The sequence below is a fragment of the Apteryx mantelli genome, chromosome 1 (genome assembly GCF_036417845.1).
Source record: "Apteryx mantelli isolate bAptMan1 chromosome 1, bAptMan1.hap1, whole genome shotgun sequence".
Taxonomy (NCBI): Eukaryota; Metazoa; Chordata; class Aves; order Apterygiformes; family Apterygidae; genus Apteryx; species Apteryx mantelli.
The window spans coordinates 47,032,354-47,045,480 of NC_089978.1; the positions used below are offsets into that span (position 1 = coordinate 47,032,354).

At 41.3% G+C, this 13,127-nt stretch overlaps 1 protein-coding gene across 3 annotated transcripts in view; it reads right to left on the bottom strand.

The window, feature by feature from the left end:
• Positions 1 to 12,799, bottom strand: part of KLF12 (KLF transcription factor 12) — a 264,581-nt gene extending 251,782 nt beyond the window's left edge. For all 3 annotated transcript variants that reach the window (XM_067292737.1, XM_067292730.1, XM_067292762.1), the window contains exon 1: positions 12,718 to 12,799. The gene's annotated coding sequence lies outside the window, so the exon portion shown is untranslated. The remainder of the gene's footprint in view (positions 1 to 12,717) is intronic.
• Between the last annotated feature and the right edge of the window lie 328 nt (positions 12,800 to 13,127).

Here is a 13,127-nt window from a genome sequence, read left to right on the forward strand (position 1 = left end):
GAAATTTTAGTTCCTCTTTTGTCAATGCTCAAGCAGTACTCTTTTGACGTTTCAAAGAAAACGTCATACTAACTTGATAAACACTAACTAAACAAAACTGAATTGTAGTAAATTGATGAATAAGCAGGTGCACACATGAGAATACCTTCTTCCTCACAGCTTATTCAACTACAACAGACAAATAACTACCTTGTTCAAAAATTTAAAAATCTACTGGGAGCAAAAAAACTAGGTAAATTTATTTTTCTCTTCCAGTTTAATATAAATAATATGCTGAAGGATGATATCTACTAGTTCAAAAACACTCAAGGACATTTTAAACTGTGGGTTAGTTTTATTAGCTACATATCATTTTTCCTTTACTTAATATACAAGTTGGTTTTAAACAAAAATACTTTTTTAATATTACTTTCACAGTAACTTGGCACATTAAAATATTCAAATAATAAAAAGAGCTTAAATGATGATTTATACATTTTATATGAATTCCAATTTCTATCAAAGTATACCTTGACAAAGCTGGTAGTGAAGTTAAACCATCTAGTAAATAAAAAAAACATATCATTAGCTTTATTGAAATATTAAACATGAAAAAATCAAAAATATGAGTAAATGAACATTAAACCTTTTAAATAAAAAGATATACATGTAATGCATTCTCTCAGCTCAGAATTGGAGCATACTTTGTATAAAAACTATTTATTCTGTTACATATCAATGTACTTAATGTCACTTAGCCAATGGGAGTCATTGGAAATGGAGTGGAAATAGCAATAAAAAGTATAGAAATAAGAAAAGATTTAAACTAACTGTTTAAATCAAGGTCTCTTGCTTGCTATTTTAAGTCAAAATGATTTAAATCAATTCACCCTCTCCAACAGCTGCAAATTAAAACACTGTTCAATTATGCAAACTCTGAGAATGAAGGCAGAGAAGGAACTGACAAGAGACCGGTTGACCACTCACTTAAGAGACAGAGGTATAACAAGGTTAAATGGCTGGAAGCCAAATATATGGACAAATTCAGGGTAAAAAATAATGCATAAAGATTAGAGTAATTACAATCATTGGAACAACTTACCGAAGAATCCAGTTGATTCCTCATCACATTAAGTCTTTTATGTTACAATAGTATATCCACAAAATGTTCTAGCTCCAACAGAAGATGTTGGCTTAATGCAGGCTTAAGTAAAATCCTACTGACTGCATTATTTAAATTGAGTTAGATGATCATAATGATCTCTTCTGATCTTCAAATCTATGAATCTACAATTTGATCCCATGCTTAAAAATTAAAAGAAATATTTCTTCTCACTTCACTAAGACCTTTCCCAATGAATACAACTTAATTTAACTTTACAGGAAGTTCCTTCTGATATCTGCTTAAATGCTAACACATACACCATCAACTAAAGACTTCAAACAGAACAAGGCACCATCTGAAAGCATTCTTCAAGTTGACACTGAACTTGACGTGTAGCTTCACACTTCAATGAAGTGTGACACATTTCATTGACACACCCAAACATACACTTTCCAAGTCTTTTTGTTAAGTCATTGTAGACTTAAAATATATTTTACGTGCTGTTCTATTGAGGGGTACAAATCTCCTTAGACTATGACAGAAGTAAATCTCCCTCTCAATATTAGAGTCCATGTTCAGGCAGAAGTGGTGAGCAGTACAGAGAGAGCCTATGCCAGACACCAAAGACAAGGACGGTAGTTTTGTAGTAACGAAGCCTAGAAGCGCTCCTTCTAAACCTACTGAAATAAGAATTCCGTTTCAAGTTGGAAGCCTCATACTAAAGAGACATAGCACTAGATGGTTCTCCAAAACCAGTGATCATATGAAGTGGAAGAATAAATCAAATTCAGCAGCTATGGCTAAATTCAACCTTGTTCACTCAGGCAGAAATCCTTAAAAGGATTTGAAACTTATATATTGGCTGAATTTGGCTTCTCTTTTTCAGTGGCATTTTCAATACTGTCAAGATGCTTTTACGACATGATTACTATACTTCACACAATTGTCAGTCCTCAAACTTTTTCACAGAAGTCACAGTCTAATCATTCAACTTTTACCTAAAAACACTATAGTGTCTGAAGACCACCGACTGGAATTATTGTTTTAGATCACACCAAACGAACCTTACAGCATATTAAGTTTCACTTCTACTCCCTTCTACAAAAATCACTTTTCCAGATTCTTTTATATGGACATAATTTTTTGGTTTTGCTGATTTAATTTTAACACTGCATAACTCAAGAAAAGGAGAGCACTTTAACTGGCAATATTTTCATATTTCTAATTTTCCACTGAAACAAAATGAGGACACTTTGTGCTACATTTACATTGTTATTTATAATAGCACAGGAATATCTACCAGCAGCAACATCCTTCACTATCATTATCACCACCTCATCTTCTGTCACAGCCCAAAAGGACAAGAAGCTTGATTAGTTTGCAGGTGCAGGTGTGCTTCATGTGAAGAACGGAAGCCAAGCTACCTCCAGCAAATGAGCTTTGGTTCAGGACTGGGCCTTGTTCATGTTGGGTCTGCTGAAGGACACTTCCATAGTCAAAGCCAAGCACATATGGAAGTTCTCACCATGTCTGTCACCTGCTCCACTTTCTGCATGAATAGAAGTCATCATGGAAAACCACTCTCTCAGGTAGACAGCCCATCTCAGACAAGTTGTTAATTAGTCTCTGAACAATTGGAAGATATCACTTACATGGAGCAAGTAACAATTTTAAGTGAATAAACAGGATTAAGGGCCACTGGTTTATTCAGTGAAAGGGCTTGGAAGAAGGACAGCATTCTGAGCAAAAAAGCTAAAAGAAAAAAGCATAGGCTGAGAAAAAATAGTAGTTAGAGTTGCTACACTTTTCACAGAATGAAGATGGATATAAAATAATCCAGAAAATCTGAGTGGTAATAAAAAGTAAAGAAGCCTTTTAATTACAAGCCACTGTTCCACTCAGAGCATTAATGGAAGGGTTACAAAGAAGAAGAGATGTCAGAATACAACAACACTCTTCACCTAAAAAGCAGCAGAGTAGCACTGTTAAAAAGAGGTAGAAGACAATGCAATAGCTAAATGCACAGTGACAAGAATTGATGGATGCAAGTGCATCAAATTGACTGCAGTCAGAACTAACCATAAGAAGAAACTTTCTTCCTCTTTTATTCTTAATTCCTCTTTTTTAGGAGAGGAAAAAGAGGTCCCCATGAAACTGGCACATGTCTGGAATTTAATAATTTTGGGGAGGCATCTGAAAGTACAAGTATTTTTCACTTATCCTGACGGACTTCAGGCTATGCCCACAATATGACTTAGGTACCAGACAAACACGTTTCTGCTGCTCACCATACCAAAGTAATCCATAGCCCAGTAAAGTGTGCCTGCTCTCACAGTGTGCAGGGCAAATTAAATACCAAATAATGGAAGCCACAGAATGAGCCCACGGAGCAGGAAATGTGTTATTCCTCCCCATCAGTGAATCCTGGAGAGAAGGAAATGGTTTTCTAAGGATTTAAACACAAACAGTAGAATGCCTGTCACCTATCTTTAAACAAATGCACAGTACATCTCTATGTGTGAGCCAGTCATCTTAGACTTCCGATAGAGAGAAATGGGTTCCTTCAGGATATAATTTGTATTTGTTTTAGATGCACCCTCTAAAAGTGCCACCTTCTTGTCACCAACAAACGATGACAGCATCATTCTTACCTTTCCGCCAAAGCCCACTAGTGAAGCCTCTCCTTGGGATAGGGGAGATCCAGTTCACCTCCCCTCCCTTCCTGGGGACTCAGAGATGACCCTATATATCCCCTGTGACTCATCTAATGCTGCAACTTGACGGAGCTTCAGAGATGGGATTCCAACAATTTTCCCACAGGAGCTATTCACTTTGCACAGAACAACTATATATACTTTTGACCATAAAGAATGATTGTGGCATGGTGATTTTAGTACATACCTCTGAGGTGAGGTTGAGTTGCTTCCTTTAAAGAAAGCAACGTATTTTATTGAAGCTATTCATCAGAACTCAGAAGCCTCCCCCATTTCATGTGTGTGTTCATGATTATTATGTGTAGACTCAAGACTCCCATCACTTCCTAGCTCATGTGCTTCTCTAGAATATAAATATATATATATATATATGTATATAGCATTCTTAAATCCAGCAACACATGAAAACTAAAGGACAGCACATCTCCAGTGAGCACAAAATAAACCCGTCTTGCACACCGGTTAGGATGCAAAGAAGAAAATTTGTATAAGTACTTCTTCACTTTGTGCTATGTTTATACTTGTTTAATTGTGTCTACTGTAAACTTTATTCCAATAGAATCACAACCAAAAATTACACATTTATCAGTTTCTCCATCTTCTCAAAATAGAAAATTCAGAATTATTGAGATATACTCTTTACACAAATGTCAAAGACATTTTAGAAAAAGGCTGATTTAGCTGAATGCGGATCTGGAAAGTAAAAGTGAAAATGGTAATGCTATTGTTGATAAATTAACAGCCTCCAAATCTTTCTGCTAAATAGACTGAGTTTATATTCTTTCCCATTTGGAAGGAAAAAAAACTATCCACTCTGCTTATTTTTTCTTTTAAAATTATGTAGGACACTGTCTATGTAGAAGATTATTGATTAGATACAATCACTGAAAAATTAAGTCATTTTATAACTCTTACTGATTTACAGGAATCAGAAAGGAAGGGTTTTTCCCCACCTCTAGGTTTTAAGAAAATTGTTTCATTTCCCAATTATCCAAAATTTCCTTGCAACTGAAAGATGCTATGAAAAAGGAATTTGAAGAGCTCCAACTACTGTTCAACATTTAAAAACATTTTAAAGTGCCATGAATCATAGCTCTCTACATGTTCTCTTAGAACACTGCCAACCAATATTCAAAGACTAACTCAAAATTGCTTTATGCCAGCATTGCATGCTCAAAATAAAAACAAAAGGATACAAAAGAGCAAACACTTCAACATTATTCTGATTTTAAGTCAAGTCCCGCTCAGATTCATGTCAGTGCTACTGGATAATACAGCCATAGCTTTACTTTTTCTTAGTTAGGAAGAACTGACAATGAATAACGCAAAATCTAAATATCTTTATGGCTAACTTAAATGACCATCTGTTACCACATCTATGAAAACACTGTCCTCAATTTTTAGCACATCCCCCTGAAAAAGCTGGTCCCACAGAAAAAAGAAATAACACTCAAGGTAAATGACAACCATCACAGGTATTTTTTGATATTCATATTATAAATTTGTAATACTACCTTATTTTATTTATGAAACCTTAATTATTTCAGCTGAAATTCTCCAGTGTTTGCTTCTGTGAAGTTTGGTTTGAAAGTTCTCAACACCAACCTGTCAGCTATTTCTGACAATTGGGGAGGGGGGGGAGGGGAGGGGGCTAAAAAAAAATAATTCACAGTATTTTAATTTGGAAAGATTCTCCCTCACTGAACCATGGAAAAAAGATCTATACTTTTCAAAGGAGGAACTGCACAGGTTAGATGCCTTTATCCACTCCAGTGACAGTCTGCTGAGATCTGGAGAAAACATCTGAGAATTGCAAGTCGCACATGCTCAGGAAGGCTTTCAGGGCCTTGCAGGTAAAGCTTCTGACTCTGCTAACAAACCCAAATGTACTTCCAGCAGCCTCTGAGCACATCAGCTGTACTGACCTGCTGGCAGGCCTCACTCTGCTTCTCACCTTGCAGTCAGCGATCTAAGGCTCCAGAAAAGAGATGCAATACCACCACCAGTAAAGTACTGTCTGGCCTAAGCAGACGAAGGCTAAGAAAAAGAAACTATTATTATGTACTTGTGGGAGAATCAGTGTTAGCATTCATAACCTTGTGCTCTTTGCAGCTCTGACCACTGAACAGTGCCACGTGCTAATTAGGAATTAGGATCGTTGCTTCCCACCTTATGGAGAGGGTAACAAAGTGGTTATGTTAGGTGACACCTGTCAGAACTGAGACCAGAATTCAGGTCTCCAACACGATACGCCATCTGATTAATTATCCTGTTTACTGCAGGGATATCCAAGGTTATGCATTTAATTGTTCTATGTTTAAACAACTAGAACACACTCACCCCCAGAGCCAGGAACAAAGCTCAGGATTTTTGAGTCCCATCATTACTCTGCTATGTAGCAAACACGGTGCCAGCCATTAGTAAAGAGTGTACTTCATTCCTGCTCTGAAGACTGGTTCACACAAAGGACAAAAGCTTGCTACTGCCAAACAGACATTCCTTTAACTCAAGTGGTGCTGGTCTGTGCTGCAACTCCAAAGTTCGTCAATTCGAGCAATACCAGTGACCCGTATAAGGATAAACACCATTGTGCATGATGAAATTTCTGTTTCTTCAGCACACCCAAAAACCAAACAAACAAGCAAGCAAGCAAACTAAGAGATAAAAAAAAATGCAACAGTCTCGGAAAACACTACTCCATTTCACAATGTGCATATTTTAATAGTCTTTAATTATGTGATCTCACTTGACCGTACACAAGCAATTTTAGTTCTATCTTAGCTTTTACATCCTTAACTTAGTGATTTTAACAGACTTAAAACATCAAAAAAGGAATAATCAGCAAGACAGCACCTGGACAAATGCTATCCTTGTATGTGCAGCTGAAGAGGTTCCTGTGACAAAGGAGCTGATGTGCACAGATGTGGAAAGCATGAAGAAAAATAATCAGTATGAGGCTTAAAGGCTGGAGGTAAGGGAGCTCCCTGAAGGTGAGAAGACAGTGCCAGAGGATCCAAGATTGGACTAATTTCATATAAACTGCACAATACTGCCACGAGGGCTGTTACAGCATGTGGGCTGAGGTTGGCTTCACCAAGTCACCTCTACCCTGTAATGAGGCAGGGAAGAGGCAGAAGAGAAAGAGGATCCCTTCCCCTCAAGAAAAGTGCCCAGGATTACACACTCACCTGTGCTAATTTCAGTCCTTGAATACACTTCACACGAAGTCATACATTCACTCCTGAGCCAAGTTTTACCATATATTTCAGCTGAGTAACATAGGGATGGCTTGTGCCACCATCCCTTCCCAAAAATGCAGGACATAAAAAAAGAAATAGTTGCAAGACCAAAGCACAGCCATGATTAAAAGTCTTTTTCCTCAGTTCAAATCACATTAGTTGGCAGTAGATATAAATGCAAAACTATTTTTATATTATACTTTGATTTTGGCTGGACCAGAGTCTAGATCATGCTTTCTGATAAATACCAAGAGATTATACACCAAAATCAAGAAAGGAAAATCCACACAAGCTCAGCGTTATATATAGTGAAGGCATACTGACTTCTTACCAAAGCTACCTTGATTTTTCTCCCCCTTCTACCTTCCAGTATTCTTTTACGAATTCTCTGCCACCAGTGCTAAATAAATAAAATTAAGAACAGACTACCATTTCTGTATTAGATTTATTGCTTATGAACAAATACGAAAGTACAAATTAAGAATAAACTTCAAATCACACCAATCACACCAAACTTCAAGAAAGTGTGAGAAAGTTCACGAATTTTAGGGCATCAAATCTAAGCAGACCTTCTACACAGAAACAAGTTTCCAAATGCAAATGCAGCAGCACTAACACTGTTTTATAATAAACTAAAAAAGACTGCACCGTTATCCTTGCATTAGTCCAATTTCACCCACTTTTGCAACAGTGATACATATATTAGGTCTAGACAACACTCCAGTCAAGTTTGTCGGCGTAGCTTTATCTCTAGCTATAAACTAAAAAAACATTTTGACAGTGTGATTCCTCAAATGTAACTCTTGTTCCTTGTTTATTTGCACATCTAATATTGATTTCCAAAAAAAAAAAAAAAAAAAAATCATTTAGTTGTAATGAGGACTGTCTAAAGTTCAGTTGTTGAATGCTGCAGTCTCACAGGGTAAGGTTACATGGAGCTTTTGCTTGACTGAACGCACTGTTAAAAGTGTCTTTAGTATTACAGCAAAAAAGCATTTCTCTTTTTTCTAGCATAAAGTATGTACTTAATTTTTGAAAAAAGTAATTTCTTTTTCACTGCATAGTAAGTGTAGTCATATCAAGCTTTCACATTTGCACTTTCAAGACTCAAAATCTGTCTTACAGATACAGCATAGCATACTCTGCACAAAAGTAAAGGAAAAGCCACAATCTGACTGCTTAATACTTTTTTTCCACACCTCACTTTGAAACGTCATGCCTCTTTACGTGTTTTCTTCTTAGCTCGGGAAAGCGAGCATGCTTGTGTTTTGCAGCTCCTCCTCTTTCAAAATGCACAGCTGCAGCTGTAGTAAACCACCACTAGTCAAGAGCTGAGAAGGTCAAAGTCTCAGTGCTGCATCCATTTCAACTTTTCTAAAAATGAAATTTCCATTTCAAGAAATTATTTTCTTGTTTCATTTTGTGTTTATGTCAGTGAAAGGCAAATCTCGCAGTCATCTTCCAAAAAAACAAATCAAGATACAATATTCCAAAAAGCCACAGGCAAAACACTTCCATAAAAACAATTATTTTCCTTTGCTTTATTAATATACAAACACCTTATTCACAGTCTCATATTTTACTTGATTTGACAAATACAAAGATTTAGTCAAGATCAATCTTGTATTGAAAAGACCTGTTACACAATGCAAATGATATTTCTTCCTTTAAGAAATGGGCAAAGAGGTTGGCCATGCTGAAAAGCACTACCAGCAGCCACATGACACTCACAGCAGTCATCTACCAGCCTGAAGTATGAAGACTACAGCATTATAACTTTGGGAACGCTAGCATAAACAGACATTGGCATAAAAAGACATTGTTCACCTCATGATTAGAGAACACACGCACCTTCCCTTTGTAACTACTCAGTGTGGACAGATGCCTATCCAAACTCTAACCCACAGGTACCCTTCTAGCGCTACAACACTCTCTGAATTACACAGAGCTTCTGCAACATCACAGTGCAGCAAGAGATCCCTGAACACTTGGGAGAGACGTAGCACATTTTGCTCACAAATGCTGTCTGTATTTCTATTTAATTATGGTGGTAACATCAAACAGCACATTGGTGTGGGAACGGAAGAGCGAACAGAAAGATGATCACTACCACAAGAGTTTACAACCTAAGCCCTTTGCTAACCCTGCTCTACCACCTCATGGGAGAAGAACTTATTCAACCCCACAACATTTAGACTTCCTCTCTTCTGAGGTAAAACTCCACTGGCACATATTCTGATCAGGCTAACTGCAACAGAAATACCTGGCAGAGGGTTCCATGAGTAATGTGTCCTGAAATCTTAAAGTTTATTTCTAAAAGTTGCTATACATATGCTTCTACACTCTATTGGGCTCTTAGGGTCCTTTTCAGCAAAGGCTTTTCCACAACAGAGAGTGGGCAGGCCTGAAAATATTACCACTAAGTATTGCTGGGAGGAGGAGGGGGGAAGCGTGGAGAGGGAGGGGACTCATCTTCCATCCCCCATTCTACGTATGTTTGATATTGCTTCATTATCAGAAGTAGAAACCAAACAGTATCTCCCAAACACTAAATTCCTTTCCAGCCCCCCCCCCCAGTGCTCCCCAATGCTCCATGGCACATCTCCTATTTCTTACTCAAAGAGCTTATTTTTCCTCCACAGACAAATACTGGGGGAAGAAAGAGAAAATATGATTTTTCACAGTCCTCTTTAAATTTTGTTCACTACTATATTAACTGGGGGGGGGGGGGATAGGGAGGAAAGAAAAAAAAAAAGTCCAACCCACCTTGTAAAGCTGCCAGTATCCTAATGAAAGGTCTGCCTAAAGAAGGGTCTTCCCTACACTACCCCTCCTTTGGCTGCCCACCCTATCGATTCCAGGTATAAGACCCAGGGGGGAAAAAAAAGAAAAAAAAGGGAAAATGCCACCCTTGCCAATCAGCAGAAGTGGCTGTCAGTGAGCCCCCATGCTGACCGGGGGGGGGGGGGGGTGCACGGGTGCTGTGCCCCAGCCGCTAAGGGGTGACGTCATCCTGCACCCACTAGCAGCCCCACAGCCAACACCGCTGCCACACGCGCACTGCCAAAGCCTCAAACAGCACGGAGGAAAGGGGGAAAAAAAAAAAGACCAAACAACCCCCCTCTCTCCTTCCCCCCCCTCCCACCCCCCCAAAAAACCCACCACACACACAGTGCTTCATCTGCTACCCTCTTTCTCAAGCCGTGGCCGGGGGGGGGGGGGGGGGGGGAGGGGAGGGCTCATTTTTAACGATAGCTGACACATTGGCTTTCAGACAGCAGTGAAATTTTCAAGTTGATTATGTCCCAACAGAAAGCTTTTTCACCACTGCCCACGCACACACAAATTATAAATATATATATATTTATATAAAAAACAAACAGACTCTATTTATGTAGCTTTACATCATTAATAAAACGCTCCTATCACCCATCTCCAATCTATTCAGCATAGCTACTAATTCTACACTAGAGACCACTTTGCTGTTTCTGTTACATTTCAGAGTTGGAGACCAACCAGAAACCAGAAAATGGAGCCCATATGCCAGTGCTATATAAAGCAGCCTTGCAAACTTGCCATGAATATGTACCTGCCGTGGCAAGACAAAAAAGAAAAGGGGGAAAAAAAAGAAAAAGGAGAAATCCATTTATTTTATGATGGATAATAAAAAAAAATGGTTTACTTACTTATTTGGGGAAAAAAAACTGCCAAAGGCTAGTATAATTTTATGAGTATGGTATAAATCATGATGCAAGTGAACTTAACTGTTTATCTTCAGTATCTCATATAAAACTGCTCATGTCTGCTCTGTTTCTAAATACATCTTTTTTTTTTTTTTATACAAACTGATTTTTGTGTGCTGCTAAGAGCAAATACCATGCAAAGATCTGAAAAGACTGCTTTCTGAAACAGAGTATTACATTCCTGTAAATGACAGTTAAAAAAAAAATCCAACTAGCAGGAATACACCCAGTGTTTAAAAGTGACCACTCCTATACACATCACAACGTCCTGCACCACCCTGTCTGTCATCAACACAAATTTCATCTCAGACCATTTAGTTAGCTAAACAACTGCGTCCTCCAGTAAGAAAAGGGAATGAAAAGGTTTAGGTGGATTTACAGGGTGACGTTTATTTGATTGGCACATGTCTTCTGAAGCTGCTCTATGCACGTGCTTTTAATGTAAATATGAGTGTTTGTTTCCCTAGCACTGCAAGCTGACAGCACAGCATGTGCTTATTTTTAAAAAGATAATAGCCAAAGACGACGTTACTCTCAGATTTTCTCATCAAACGTGTAGAAACAGCCCTTCAGTGAGCTGTGCAGTTAAAGCAAAGTGACAATATTATCTATACACTTTATCCAGATTACCAATTCCACTGCACTTGCACTTTAACCAAAGTCAGCCTTTATCAGTCGAATTAAAGTTAGTATTACCATTTCGATACACAAAGCGGTGCCCGTGGGGGGAGGGAGGAAGAGAAGCGATGGAGGGAATACAGCACAAAGGATTTGGTACTTCCAAACATCCAGTTTAAAGACGCTATTAATCAGTTCTGGTATGTTCTTTTTTTTTTTTCCCCCCCTCAATATAGAAGTTCACAGAAAGTTACGACAGCGGTTCTGCAACCAACAAAATCAGGATGGGCTCTCCGCGCACAGCCGCCACAGGCTCCTGTCACCGGGCTCGGCCCGCCGCCGCCGCCGCCGGGCTCCCGGGCCGGCCCCCAACGGCCGAACCCCAACGGGCGGCCGGGCGGGCGCCCCGCGCGCCGCTCCCCAACGGCCGAATCCCCGCGAGCGGCTCCCCAACGGCCGGATCCCCGCGGGCGGGCTCCCCGCAAACTTCCCCCCGTCTCAGTGCAGCTCGGTCCACCTTAACTGCACAGCGCGGCCCCCGGCCCCGCGGCTCGGCACCGCTACGAGTGACAGCCGCACAGCCGGGAGACGGCCTCGGCGGGAGCACCGGGACCGCCGCCGCCAGCTCCGCCTTAACCCCTCGCTCCCCGCCGACCCACGCCACACGCAACGCTCCTGCGTGACAAACTAGTGCAGCAAATCCCAAATTTCAGCATGACACGTATCTGTTTGCCCAGGCACCGCCACTTCTGTGACCAAGCGGTTCCATTCCATGTAAACTACGTATGTTAGCATGCATTATTTGACGAGGGTTTGGTTTTTGTTTATTTAACAGCCTCCTCACTGGTAATCTAATAACCTTGCATTCAGGCTCGCTTTGCCAAAGCATTCCCTCCCTCCTGCCCACCAACACTTGCCCGCTTAAAAGATCAGCCTTCCAACATTTTAAAATGATTTAACTTTAGTACATGATTTTTTTTAGAAGAAAGCTGACTGGGACAGCAAAAAAAAAAAATGTATGTTTATTCTGATAAGAAACGGAATAGGCACAGACCTGAACAGAAGCTGCAGAGCAGGATAAATTGTTTTCTTTCCCTTACACAGGGTCCCCTCTCTCTCTTTCTCTCTCTCCCCCCGACACTCACAGGGGCAGTATCACACACACACACACACTCACTCACACACCCGCACACACTCTCACACTCACTCACGCACACCCGCACACACACTCGCCCAGAGCCGCCCCGGCGGCTCGCTGCAGTTCCCAGGAAATGAATGGGGGGCAACCCCGGGAACTGTGGCGCTCGCCACCGACTTACCCGCATCACATGATGTGCTACAGGCAGGGTGGGCCGGTGGGTGGAGGCTCCGCCGCCCGCCCCGCGCCGAGCCGCGCCGCGCCGCGCCACCACGTAGCGCCGCGGCGGGGCCCCGCGCGGGGGCAGCCGCCCCGCGGCTCCGCTCCGCTCCGCTCCTCTCGGCCCGGCCCGGCCCGGCCCGGCCACCCAGACAAAGGGCCCCCCCGGGCGAGCGAACCCCGTCCCCCTCCCCTTGCTGCTCTCGCGGGCGCCGGGCGCCTCGGCTGCCGCCCGGTGCCTCCCCGCCCCCACGGCCGCGGCCGGGCAGGGGAGGGGCCGCCCCGCCCCTCCGGCCGCCCGAGGCCCCGGTGCGCCGCCCGCCCCGCCCCGCGAGGTGGGGACGGGAACGCCCGGCCGCGCCGAGCCGCGCC